The following is a 14,424-nucleotide window of genomic DNA, read 5'->3' as shown; positions in this document are numbered from 1 at the left end:
GAACACTCTTATTCACCTATTTCTATTCAGAGAAGTGTTCATTTATTTATACCATTTGTTTCTTATCTCTAAACCCTTTACAAGGTAAAATAGACTCTTCACTACAACCTGACAAGATTTTGAAAATAGCTTGTGTGAAACTTTGTCAAAGGCCTTTTGAAATTCTCAGTGGACAATATCAACCAATTGTTTATGCTTATGCCTTTTTAGCTCTTTAAGGGCATCAATATTTGTTTAATATGGGAAAATATAACCCATCTCTCTGTGACAGGGCACACATTAAGGACATCAATAATTTATCCAATCCATAACTTTTTTTTTTTTTTTTTTTTTGCGGTATGTGGGCCTCTCACTGTTGTGGCCTCTCCCGTTGCGGAGCACAGGCTCTGGATGCGGAGGCTCAGTGGTCATGGCTCACAGGCCCAGCCACTCCACAGCATGCGGGATTCTCCTGGACTGGGGCACGAACCCGTGTCCCCTGCATTGACAGGTGGACTCTCAACCGCTGCGCCACCAGGGAAGTCCTATCCATAACATATTTTTAAAATGTTTTTCTGAAGAATCCATGTTGCCTCATGTGTTATTTTAAGAGTTTGATAGTCCAATCCTTTATTAATTATAATCTAATATCAGCTTGTCTAGAATAGAAATGTGATGTAATTTTAAATTCTTGGATTCTTTCTGGATTTTTTTAAACTGTTATTACAGTTTATTATTCTGACCTGGAAATCATAACAAGTCAAAATTTACATTTTGGCCACACATCTCTGATTTTATACCTCAGTGACTTTAAGAGTGCCATCTAATTTTGGTGATTTAAGATAAATTTATTTTGCTAATATTAGCTAATATTTATTGTGCATGTATTAGATGCCAGACAATGTTCTAAGTGTATGATTTCATTTTGTCCTCCAGTTGCCCTATAAATTGGCTTCATCATTCCCATCTACAGATATAAAACTGTTGGAGCACATCTGAGGTATTGGCCACCGTTTGATCTAATGCTTCTAATTTTTTTCAACTTAGAGGAAATTTTGGAACAGCACATCTTTTTTCTCAGCAAGCCTTCAAAACACAAGGTTTCTTGACCCATTCTTTAAACTGGTTCGACAAGAATAATATGTTTTTCCCCCAGGGAGGGAGAACTTTAAAAAGTGGGAGAAATGACAAAGTCAGGAGGTTGTCACTCAAAAAATTAGAAATGCTGCAGCTGCCAACAGAAATAGACTAGCATGTTGTGGGGTAATAAATCATATTTTATTACTCTCAGAGCATCACTCTTTTATCAATGTTTGAATAAAACAGGTATGCTTTATAATTTTTTTTCCATGTGTTTCTGGCTCAGCTTATTTGCCCCATATGTTTTGTCTCTTTCTTTTCCTATTTTGGGTTATAGTTTGATTTTTCTGTCATTCAGTTTGAGGCATTCCCTTGGGACCTTTTTCTCTTGACATATCTTTTCATTTTTTTAAACCTTACTTTTTGTTGGGAGAGTCTTTTCCTTTTCTTATCATTGTCTTTTTTTAAAAACTGTTTTATTTTTCCATTTTTCTTTTTTCATCTTCTTAGTCAGTTGTGATTCATTTTCATTCTTTGTGTTTTGAATTACAAGCTTCCTCCATGGTGCTTATTCTCTGCTCCCTTTCATAATTTTCCTTTATCTCTTCACAACATATTGTTTTCTTTCTAGAATTAACCATCTTATTTGACTGCCCCAGTTTTTTTGTGATTTCTCCCTTAGTGGGGTCCTTTTCCTTCCTTCTTTCCTTAAACTCTTCTGCCAGCACTCAGATTGGTAATGCACTGGGTTGAAACAAAGGATTTCATGACATTTCCATTGCTTCCATTCCCTGCTTTTCAAAAACAAGTCCTTGAAATTACCCACTGTCTTTTTAGACCGTAATTCTCCCTTCAACTTAGATTAAAATGTGACAGGTGTAGTTAGAAGATGCAGTTGGAAGTTGCCCACATTAATCACATAGAATATCTGGAACAAAGCACATCTGAACTAAGGACATGAGTGTAAGAGCTCTTACTGATGAAAGCAAGGTTTCTATGTGTTGAGAAGGAGCAGAAAATAGTCCTCTCAATCAATGAGATGAGAGATGAGCTGGTGTTGGTTTGAGTTCTTGTTTCCTGAAGTAGTAAATCACTGAAAACAAAAACAATATTGAAAAACATAGTTTACAAAAAGTTTTCTAGAGTCTTACTGCCTTCCTTTGGATTGTTATGCTACCTTGCATTTATTTGGTTCTTATTTCCAAAGTGTTTTTAAATATTATCTCAGTTAATTCTGTTTATAACTCTGAGAGAAAAGAGCTGCAGTGAAATTATGCCCAGTTGAAAGGTAAGCTCACTGAGGTATGGAATTTCACTTACCTGACATAAAATCATTATTTAATAACAAAAAGGATTTAAATCTATGTCTATTGAGTTGTGTGTTTTCTCAACTTTTATTTCCCTGCCACCCTCCCCACCTTACCTCTGCACCTCCTGGTTTTATATTCCTGTTTTTCTCTCCTTTTGTAACTCTTGAGTTCATTCTTCTTTATCACCAGGAGAACTAGGATGATTTGAACTGAGGGAGAAGGATGTAGTCATCATTTTCATGCACTCCCATGAAAGTGGACCATATATACCCATGCATTTAAACCTCATCTAATAATTATTTAAGTTCAAAGTTGGTTACTATTCCTGAGGAGTTCCTAAAACTTTTCAACAGAGAGAAAAGACAGATGAATCAAGGGTGGAAATAATGGGGAAGGTGGTTTAGTAGGGAGGATGGCTTAGAGCCCCACACAGGGCGGGAGGCTGAGGAACAGAAAAAGGTTTTTCTGTCTTTATTGTTTCTACTTCCATGGTCTTCTGGTAGTGTCAGTGACAGCGGTGACTCTCCTCAGGTTCTGGAATAACCAGGAGCCCAAACTGTGCCTCCTGTTGTTTTCCTGTGGAAGGAACAACTGAACATCCTCAAATGACTTCTTATCACAAGCATCCAAAAATTCTTTTGAAGAGCTCTCAAGATATTCTCTTTTGTCAGCTGCTTTGTTTACTTTCTACAAAGCCTAAGGGACTCACACCCTGTGTTCTCATGAAAATATTTACAATCCATTGTTCCCTCCCATTATCCAGCTTGCGTCAAGGTCACCCATTTCACTGCTCAGCTGAGCTTCCACAGACCGGAAGTAGTGCTGAAGAGTATAATGAAGTTCTGGGCTTACCCCCGGCGAAGCAGGCACAGTCCTGCAGCAGAGGATGACTTTGATTAGTTCCGAGAGGTCTCATTTCATCTGTTGGGTTTCCTCACTAGTAACTTCCACTGTAGACACATTTGATGGAGGTGAGGGTGCGGCAGTGTGGAGCATGGGTAGAAATAGAAGCACAACTGAACAGAACACTCTCTGGCCACCTAGTCCTGCTAAAATTTGACAGCCTCATTGCACTAACTGATAGGAGAAGCCAGCTGGATGGCAGTCTGTGGTCTGTGGTCACAATCCTTGGTCCAATCTAAGTTGATGAAAACTTCTTTTGGAAATATTTCATTCTAAAGCTAGCTTGAATAAAAAATCTGGAGTGAAATAGATCTTATTCTGTTTCCCTGCCATCAGTCACTTTTCAGAGTTCATCCTGCAATACAACATGCCGAATAAATTTAGTCTAAGGAGAAGCACTATACTATACATTAAATACACATTTTTAATGGCCAGTAGCAATTTATCCAGAGAAATCTGTTTTCCACCACCCTCTGTAGCACAGTAAATGGCTCAGTGAATGGTGTTTGCCATAGCCAACAACACTTGCTGATGCTTTTCCGAAGAGCCACACCAACCAAGAAAAATATATCATGAATGTTATTGAAAGTAAATTGGTTTTTGAGACAATGAAAACATTTTATTCATTTAAATTAAAGCAGAATGGCAGTGGCCTGCTTTTAATTCACGTAGTCCATGAAATTGAAGTAATGCATTCATTTTGAGTTTTTCATGCTCGTTGTCCTTATTTTTAAATGGTCAACTTCAATTGCCTCTTATTTGCTCAAGTTGTTTAATTTTTTAGAAAAAACAGATTTCTAATTTTTATTTATATGTGTGATTCTTTTTTTAATTTATTTTATTCAAGTAAAAAGAATATGAAAAAGTGATTTCACTTTGAGTCTGTTTTTGACCAAAATTAAACAAGTGCATTGAAATGTCATTGTTTAACACGTGGCCAGTCATCTCCTTCAGTGAAGCAACTTGTCCTTATAGAGTATTCAGAGCCCCCAAAGATGGTATTCTCCTTGACAATGAAACAGTGTTGTGCTTAGGGATTTGGTAATGGGAAGAGAGTATTTGCTAGTACCGAAAAAGCTAAAATTGAAAAATTCCTCACAAAATTGTCAGAAGCCAGCATATGCAGTCATTTAAAGTATGGTGTGTAAATATATTCCATCATTTTCAGAATCAGCTTCACATTTAGGAAGTGGAAGAAGGTGATACTGATAATTTCTAAAGTCACTCTTAGCCCCCACAAATTAGAGATGTGTGACAGGCATACAGAAACATCTTCATTTTTTGAGATAAAAACTTTGTAATTTTTTTACACCAAACTTTTCACATTAAACTGATGGTTTATATTAAAATGTCAGCTTCTGCAACTGGCACAAAATTTTTAAATGTTCTAAATATCTCAAAATGGGTGACTATATAATAAACCTTGTGCCTCAGAAACATTTATTTGTGTCACCAAAACCAGGGAATAAATATGTTGTCTAAGTGTCCTTTGAGTTGTACATGTCAGCACCATTATTCATTTATAATTATTTATCATTAAATAATTATGAGCAGCATTTACACACAGTTTTCTTTTATAGAAAAAGATCATCAAACCACAAGACTAGGTTAAAAAATTTTAATTTACAGAATATTTCTTAAGGAAATTGAGTTGTTTCTTTTACAAAGTACAGATAGAGTGGTATTGAATGTTTATAAATGGAATGAAGGGGAGGAGTTATGGTCCTTAATAGACTTACACTAAAAATCCCAAGGACTTTTATAAGGAAGGGAGTTGCTAGACCTGGAAGCAAGAGAAAAATGAAAGAATCTTTACTCTGTCAGCTCTTATTTTGAAATGATAAAAAAACTGCTTTGAAAATCAAATATTTTATTCTTAAGGGCCCAAAACATTTTCAATAAGGAAATAATTTTCAATTTTCTATTAAATAAAAATCATAGGAGTGGTGTTTCAATTATGTAAAATTCTGGATTAGTGGAGTACAAATTAAAGAGGAATTATAGTAAAATAGAAACAGATTGTACAACTTTAGTTTTAGAGGTACTTCAAAAATTCAGCCACAAAGCAGGATTTTGGAACATGTCGTGATTATGGACTCTATGCGCAGAGGCTGCCTTCTGTGTTTGGAAGGGGCTACATGTCTGGGTTGCCAGGCCTTCATTTCTCAGAGGATGCCATATTGAAATGACTTAGCGATCTCCCCACAGAATTTAGTTTGAGAGGAAGATGAATTGGAACTTCAGAGTGAAAATGAGCAGTGGAGCTTTCATCATGGGAGAAAGAGAAGTTTTATAACTGGACACATATGATAGTCATTTACTTTGCTATTAATGCTTTTGAACCTAAGTACATCTAGCATTATGGATATCACACAAAGAAGAGGCTATTCTTTGGGCTGGAATGAACTCAGGGAAAGAATCTAAGGATTTCTCTAGTGGACCTGAATATTCTGGGCAATTTTTTCCCCATCACTCCCTATTTATTGCCACTTTGGTTTCCTTTATCCTTCTATCATGGCTACATCTAGTCACCGAGTCACACAAAGCTCACATTGTGAATTTAGGAGGAAAATAACACCTCTGACCCCAGTCTGAGTCCTGAACTAACTGAAATACAGAGCAGAACTCCTATAGATAGGCATCAGAAAGTTTGACTGAGTAGTAATAAAGCCATTTGTTCAATATAGTTTAGGTATAGCCAAAAATGGGCTTGATAGCATTCTTCTGAATTAGACATTCACCACCAGAACATAAGCTTTCTGCAGGCAGGTATTGCTCCGAAAAGAAAGCTCAATTCCATCTCTGAAACTTACTAATCACCATAAGTGATAAAGAGAACTTAGGAGTGTTACTCTAATGCAGTGGTTCTCAAATGTGTTCCAGGGCTTGGAGATCCACAAACCCTTTCAGGAATCCACAAGGTCAAAACAACTTTTGTAATGATACTATCATTTGCCTTTTTCACTCTCATTTTCTCGCAAGTGTACAGCAGGGTTTTCCAGAAGCTTTATGACACACAGTGTTGCAACAGACTGAAAGTAAAATTCAGAATCCAGCTGACTTTCATTAAGCTGTTCATTAAATAGGATTTTCAAAAATGTAACACAAGACCACTTTTCTCACTGAATTGTTTCTTTAGCGTCTTAAAAACTTTTTGTTTTGAAATCATTTTAAACTTACAGAAGAGTTACAAAGATAGCACAAACAGTTGCAGTGTACACTCTACCCGACTTCTATCAACATTTCATGTAACCATGATGAAATTATCAAAACTAAGAAATTAACATCGATGCAATACTATTAATTAAACTGCAGAATTTATTCAGATCTCACTGGTTTTTACACTAATGTCCTTATTCTGATCCAGAATCCAATCCAGGATATGTCATTGCATTTAGTTGTCATATCTCTTTGATCTCCTCTGATCTGCGACAGTTCTTCAGTCTTTCCTTGTCCTCATGACCCTGATACTTTTTAATCATACTGGTTAGATATTTTGGAGAATGGCCCTCAATTTAAGTTTGTCTGATACTTTCTCATGATTGGATTGGAGTTATGGATTTTGGGGAAGAATGCCCTAGAGATAGTGAAGTGCCCTTCTTTGGGAATATGTGATATTCCTATGTCATGTTACTGGTGATGCTAAACTTGATTATTTGGTTAAGATTGCACCTAGCAGGTTTCTCTAGCAAGTTACTACTTTTCCTTTTAAATTCAATAAATATTTTGTCTATGCAATACCCTGTTTCTCGTTAAACTTTTGCCAACTAATTTTAGCATTCATTGATGGATCCTCCCTGAATCAATTATTATTGTGGTGTTCTAATGCTGATTTTCTATTTCCCTCACTCCATTGACACTTTTAATTTAAAAAATTTTGTGGTTATCTTTATCCCTCACATATTTATTTATTCAGTTATTCATTTATATCAGTATGGACTCATGGACATTTATTTTATCCTTTGGACTACATAAATTATTATCATTAATTATTTTGTTGCTCAAATTGTTCCATCTTTGGACATTGGGAATTCTTCCATCTTGGATCATGGGTTCTTTTGAGATTTCTTTACTTTCTGACACTACAAAAAGTTCCAAGGTCATTTTGTACTTTTTCTGCCCCAACCCTGGAATCAACCAATTCTCCAAGGAACACTGGTTCCTTTTACTAGAGAAGATATTTAGAAATGAAGATGTCTGAGTGCTGGGTGTGCTCATTGCTGTGGGAGTGTCACTGCCTCTAGATACTAGAGCAAAGGTATATGTATGTATAGTAACTCATGTCTATCTGCCTGCTTATTATCTATCTAGCATCTATTTTTTAAAACACATGAGTTCATATAAATAACTCCAAATCCAATCCAGCATTACATAACACATTCTAGAATCTCCCCTTTGCTTATCTGTAACTAATTTCTGTTACAGTGAGAAACTGACTACTTATTTGTTCAACTCTAATATACACGTAAGGAAAATTCAGAATTTCTAACCTAGACTTCTGTGAGAAACAAATTTACCAACTAAAACAGGGTTTGCATAAAATTATTTGTCTTTAGCCTCACAGTAGCCAGACAACACAGTTTCCAAAGTTAGGTCAGCTCCTTTGTCCCATACCTTCTTCATTGTCATTATGTCATACATTTGTAAGGTAGTTAGATATAATTATCACAGTCTATATTCCATCTTGGGTCCCACTATTCTGGTTGATTTTTTATTAGTTCATGTGCAATAAAATTCTCTCACTGTGATGTGCAGTTCTATGGATTTTGACAAATCCACCTCGAGGACACTATACAGAACAGTTCCTCCACTCCTAAATGTCTCTCATGCTGTCCTTTTACTTATTTATTTTTTAATTGTTTTTAATACATCTAATGGGAGTATAATTGCTTCACAATGTTGTGTTAGTTTCTGTTGTACAACAAAGTAAATCAGACATATGCATACATATATCCCCATAACCCCTCCCTCTTGAGCCTCCCTCCCACCCTCCCTATCTCACCCCTCTAGGTTGTCGCAAAGCACCGAGCTGATCTCCCTGTGCGATGCTGCTTCTTCCCACTAGCTATCTATTTTACATTTGGTAGAGTATATATGTTGATGCTTCTCTCACTTCTCCCCAGCTTCCACATCCACCCTACGTGTTCTCAAGTTCATTCTCTATGTCTGCATCTTTTTTCCTGCCCTACCACTAGGTTCATCAATACTATTGTTTTAGATTCCACATATGCATTAGCATATGGTATTTGTGTTTCTCTTTCTGAATTACTTCACTCTGTATGACAGACTCTAGGTCCATCCACCTCACCACAAATAACTCAGTTTCACTTCTTTTTATGGCTGAGTAATATCCCATTGTATATATGTACAACTACTTTCTCCATTCATCTGTCAATGGACATTTAGGTTGCTTCCATGTCCTGGCTATTGTAAATAGTGCTGCAGTGAACATTGTGGTACATGTCTCTTTTTGAATTGTGGTTTTCTCAGGGTATATGCCCAGTAGTGGGATTTCTGGGTGGTATGGTAGTTCTATTTTTAGTTTTGTAAGGAACCTCTATACTGTTCTCCATAGTGGTTGAATCAATTTACATTCCCACCAACAGTGCAGGAAGCTTCCCTTTTCACCACACCCTCTCCAGCATTTCTTGTTTCTAGATATTTTGATAATACCCATTCTGACCAGTGTGAGGTGATACCTCATTGTAGTTTTGACTTGCATTTCTCTAATAATTAGTGATGTTGAGCATCTTTTCATGTGCCTCTTGGCCATCTGTAGGTCTTTGGAGAAATGTCTATTTAGGTCTTCTGCCCATTTTTTTTAATGTTTTTTTTTGCTTTTTTGATATTGAGCTCCATGAGTTGTTTGTATATTTTGGAGATTAATCCTTTGTCCATTGTTTCATTTGCAAATATTTTCTCCCATTCTGAGGGTTGTCTTTTCATCTTGTTTATGGTTTCCTTTGCTGTGCAAAAGCTTTTAAGTTTCATTAGGTCCCATTTGTTTATTTTTGTTTTTATTTTCATTACTCTAGGAGGTGGATTAAAAGAGATCTTGCTATGGTTTATGTCAAAGAGTGTTTTTCCTATGTTTTTCTCTAACAGTTTTATAGTGACCAGTCTTACATTTAGGTCTTTAATCCATTTTGAGTTTATTTTTGTGTATGATGTAAGGGAGTGTTCTAATTTCATTCTTTTGCATGGAGCTGTCCAGTTTTCCCAGCACCGCTTATTGAAGAGACTGTCTTTTCTCCAACAGTCTCCAAGACTGTTCTTGCCTCCTTTGTTGTAAAATAGGTGACCATATGTGTGTGGGTTTATCTCTGGGCTTTCTATCCTGTACCACTGATCTATATTTCTGTTTTTGTGCCAGTACTGTATTGTTTTGATTACTGTAGCTTTGTAGTGTAGTTTGGAGTTGGGGAGCCTGATTCCTCTAGCTCCATTTTTCTTTCTTAAGATTGTTTTGGCTATTCGCAGTCTTTTGTGTTTCCACACAAATTACAGAATTTTTTGTTCTAATTCTGTGAAGAATGCCATTGGTAGTTTAATAGGGATTGCATTGAATCTGCAGATTGCTTCGGGTAGTATAATCATTTTCACAATATTGATTCTTCCAATCCAAGAATATAGCATATCTCTCCATCTGTTTGTGTCATCTTTGATTTCTTTCATCAGTATCTAATAGTTTTCTATGTACAGGTCTTTTGAGTCCTTAGGTAGGCTTATTCCTAAGTATTTTATTCTTTTTGTTGCGATGGTAAATGGGATTGTTCCCTTAATTTCTCTTTCTGATTTTTTGTTGTTAGTATATAGGAATGTGAGAGATTTATGTGCATTAATTTTGTATCCTTACCAAATTCAACCTTACCAAATTCATTGATTAGTTCTAGTAGTTTTCTGATGACATCTTTAGGATTTTGTATATATAGTACCATGTCATCTGCAAACTGACAGTTTTACTTTTTCTTTTCCAATTTGTATTCCTTTTATTTCTTTTTCTTCTCTGATTGCCATGGCTTGGATTTCCAAAACTATGTTGAATAAGGGTGGAGAGAGAGGAGATCCTCGTCTTGCTCCTGATCTTAGAGGAAATGCTTTCAGGTTTTTACCATTGAGTATGATGTTTGCTGTGGGTTTGTCATATATGGTCTTTATTATGTTGAGGTAGGTTCCCTCTATGCCCATTTTTTGGAGAGTTTTTATCATAAATGGGTGTTGAATTTTGTCAAAAGCTTTTTATGCATTTATTGAGATGATCATATGGTTTTTATTCCTTAATTTGTTAATATGGTGTATCACATTGATTTATTTCCATATATTGAAGAATCCTTGCATTCCTGGGATAAATCCCAATTGATCATGGTGTATGATCCTTTCAATATGTTGTTGGATTCTGTTCGCTAGTATTATGTTGAGGATTTTTGCATCTATGTTCATCAGTGATATTGGTCTATAATTTTCTTTTTTTGTCATACCTTTTTCTGGTTTTGGTATCTGCGTGATGGTGGCTTTGTATAATGAATTTGGGAGTGTTCCTCCCTCTGCAGTTTTTTGGAAGCGTTTGAGAAGATTTAGTGTTAGCTCTTCTCTAAATGTTTGATAGAATTCACCTGTGAAGCCATCTGGTCCTGGACTTTTGTTTGTTGAAAGGGTTTTAATTACTGTTTCAATTTCATTACTTGTGACAAGTCTAATTTCTATTTCATTTATTTCTGCTCTGACCTTTATGATTTCTTTCATTCTACTGACTTTGGGTTTTCTTTGTTCTTCTTTCTCTACTTGCTTTAGGTGTAAGGTTAGATTGTTTATTTCAGATTTTTCTTTTTTCTTGAGGTGAGACTGAATTGCTATAAACTTCCCTTTTAGAACCGCTTTTGCTGCATCCATAGGTTTTGGGTCATCATGTTTTCATTGTCATTTGGGTCTATGTATTTTTTAATTTCTTCTTTGATTCTTTCAGTGATCTCTTGGTTATTTAGCAGTGCACTGTTTAGCCTCCATGTAGTTGTGTTTTTTACTGTAACTGATTTCCAATTTCATAGCATTGTTATCAGAAAAGATGCTTCATATGATTTTAATTTTCTTAAATTTTCCGAGGCTTGAATTGTGACCCAAGATGTGGTCTATCCTGGAGAATGCTCCATGTGCACTTGAGAAGAATGTGTATTCTGCTACTTTTGGGTGGAATGTTTTATAAATATCAATTAAATCTATCTGGTCTAGTATGTCATTTAAAGCTTGTGTTTCCTTATTTATTTTCTGTTTGGATGACCTGTCCATTGGTGTAAGTGGGGTGTTAAAGTCCCCTAGTATTATTGTGTTACTGGCCATTTCCCATTTCATGGTTGTTAGCATTTGCTTTGTGTACTGAGTTGCTCCTATGTTGGGTGCATAAACATAATTGTTATATCTTCTTCTTGGATTGATCCCTTGATCATTATGCAGTGTCCTTGCTTACCTCTTGTAAAGTCTTTATTTTAAAGTCTATTTTATCTGAAATGAGTATTGCTACTTCAGCTTTCTTTTGATTTCCTTTTCCATAGAATATCTTTTCACATCCCTTCACTTTCAGTCTCTATGTGTCCCTAGGTCTGAAGTGGTCTCTTGTAGACAGCATATATATGGGTCTTGTTTTTGTATCCATTTAGCCAATCTATGTCTTTTGGTTGGAGCATTTAATCCATTTATGTTTCAGGTAATTATCAATATGAATGTTCCTATTGCCATTTTCTTAATTGTTTTGGATTTGTTATTGTAGGTCTTTTCCTTCTCTTGTGTTTCCCACCTAGAGAAGTTTCTTTAGCATTTGTTGTAAAGCTGGTTTGGTGATGTTGAATATTCTTAGCTTTTGCTTGTCTGAAAAGCTTTTGATTTCTCCATCAAATCTGACTGAGATCCTTGCTGGGTAGAGTAATCTTGGTTGTAATTTTTTCTCTTTCATTGCTTTAAGTATATCCTGCCACTCCCTTCTGGCCTGCAGAGTTTCTGCTGAAAAATCAATTGATAATCTTATGAGGATTCCTTTGTATGTTATTTTTTGCTTTTCCCTTGCTGCTTTTAATATTTTTTTCTTTGAATTTAATTTTTGATAGTTTGATTAATATGTGTCTTGGGATGTTTCACCTAGGGTTTATCCTGTATGAGACTCTGTGCTTCCTGGACTTTGGTGACTATTTCCTTTCCCACGTTAGGGAAGTTTTCCACTATAATCTCTTCAAATATTTTCTCAGACCCTTTATTTTTCTCTTCTTCTTCTGGGACCCCTACAGTTCAAATGTTGGTGCTTTTAATGTTGTCTCAATGGTCTCTGAGATTGTCTTCAATTCTTTTCATTCTTTATTCTGCTCCTCCACTGTTATTTCCACCATTCTGTCTTCCAGCTCACTTATTCATTCTTCTCCCTCAGTTATTCTGTTATTGATTCCTTCGAGTGTATTTTTCATTTCAGTTATTGTATTGTTCATCTCTGTTTGTTCTTCAGTTCTTCTAGATCTTTGTTAAATATTTCTTGTATTTTCTCAATCCGTACCTCCATTCTACTTCTGAGATTCTGGATCATTCTTACTATCATTACTCTGAATTCTTTTTCAGGTAGATTGCCTATTTCCTTTTCATTTACTTGCTCTTGTAGGATTTTACCTTGTTCCTTCATCTGTGACATTTTTTTTGCCATCTCTTTTTCTTTGGGGGGGGGTGGTATTGTGTTTCTGTCTTACTGGTTGTTTGGCCTGAGGTTTCCAACACTAGAGTTTGTAGGCTGTTGGGTAGAGCTTGGTCTTTGTGCCCAGATGAGGCCTTCTGGGAGACCTCACTCTGATGAATATTCCTTGGGGTCTGAAGTTCTCTGTTAATCCAGTGGTTTGGACTCGGAGCTCCCACCACAAGAGCTTTGGCCTGACCCTTGGCTCGTGAACAAGGATCCTGCAAGCCGTCCAGGATGGTGGTTTGCTTGGGGTTTCCTCCCGTTTCCTTGGGAATCGAGGTGCCCCACCAGTGTTTGGCAGGTGCCCTAGTTGTGGGGAGACATCAACTCCATGTTGATGCCTCTATCTTGACTCCGCCCTGCCATGCTGTTCTTTTATAGTCAAGCCTCCCCCACCGCAACACCTAGCAACCACTGATATGTTTTCCATCCCTATAGTTTTGCCTTTTTCAGAATGTTATATTTTGTGTCTGGATTCCTTTACTTAGTGAAATGTATCCATTTTTTTTTATGAATCAATAGCTTGTTGTTTTTAACAAACAGTTTTCCATTGTATTGATTGTACCACAGTTTGTTTATCCATTCATTCACTGAAAGACATCTGGGTTGTTTCTAGATTTGGGCAATTATGAATAAAGCTATTATGAACATTCACATATGGGTTGTGTGTAAGTCCAATTGATCACTTTTTTCTTCTTTAGATTGTGCTTTGGTACTGTATTTAAAATTCTTTGGCATACTGAAGGTCACAGAAATTCTTCCATGTTTTCTTCTAGAATTTTTATAATTTTGGATTTCATATTTATGTCTATGATCTATTTTGAGCTAATTTTTTATAAGATGTAAATTAGAAATCAGTCTGGCTCTTTTTCATGGTAAGGATGGAAACATGCTTCTCCCACTTTTTTATATCCTGGTATGTAAGCAGAAGTCTACTAAATTGTGTGTGTGGGGGGGTTGTCCAAGAAAATATACTTATTTTCCTTTTTCTCTCATTTGCTTGTTTCTTTTTAAAAACAACTTTATTGAGATAACTTTGACATATGAAAATTGTATATATTTAAGGTGTACTTAATGTTTTGATATACATATACACTGCAAAAAGATCTACAAGATGAAGCTAAGTATCTTATCTACCATATCTACATAGTTACCATTGTGTGTGTGTGTGTGTGTGTGTGTGTGTGTAAGGTGTATGGAAAGATGTTATTTATGTTAGTAGGCAACAGGTATAGTATTGTTATATTTAAATAAGTAAACATTCAAAAAATCATTTGTTTTTAATTTCTAATTCCTTACAAACTGAAGTAACAGAGACGTATATACCCTTCTACCTTAAACAACAACAAAAAAAGAAAGAAACAATGGTTTTATATATTAGACAAGTAGCATAGGACTGTGATACTAAGAGAGGGGAATAAACATGGAGAATTCAACAATTGCCTC

Source organism: Lagenorhynchus albirostris, chromosome 4 (assembly GCF_949774975.1).
Source record: "Lagenorhynchus albirostris chromosome 4, mLagAlb1.1, whole genome shotgun sequence".
NCBI lineage: Eukaryota > Metazoa > Chordata > Mammalia > Artiodactyla > Delphinidae > Lagenorhynchus > Lagenorhynchus albirostris.
The sequence above is the reverse complement of the archived record's forward strand: the minus strand, read 5'-3'. Positions refer to the sequence as shown.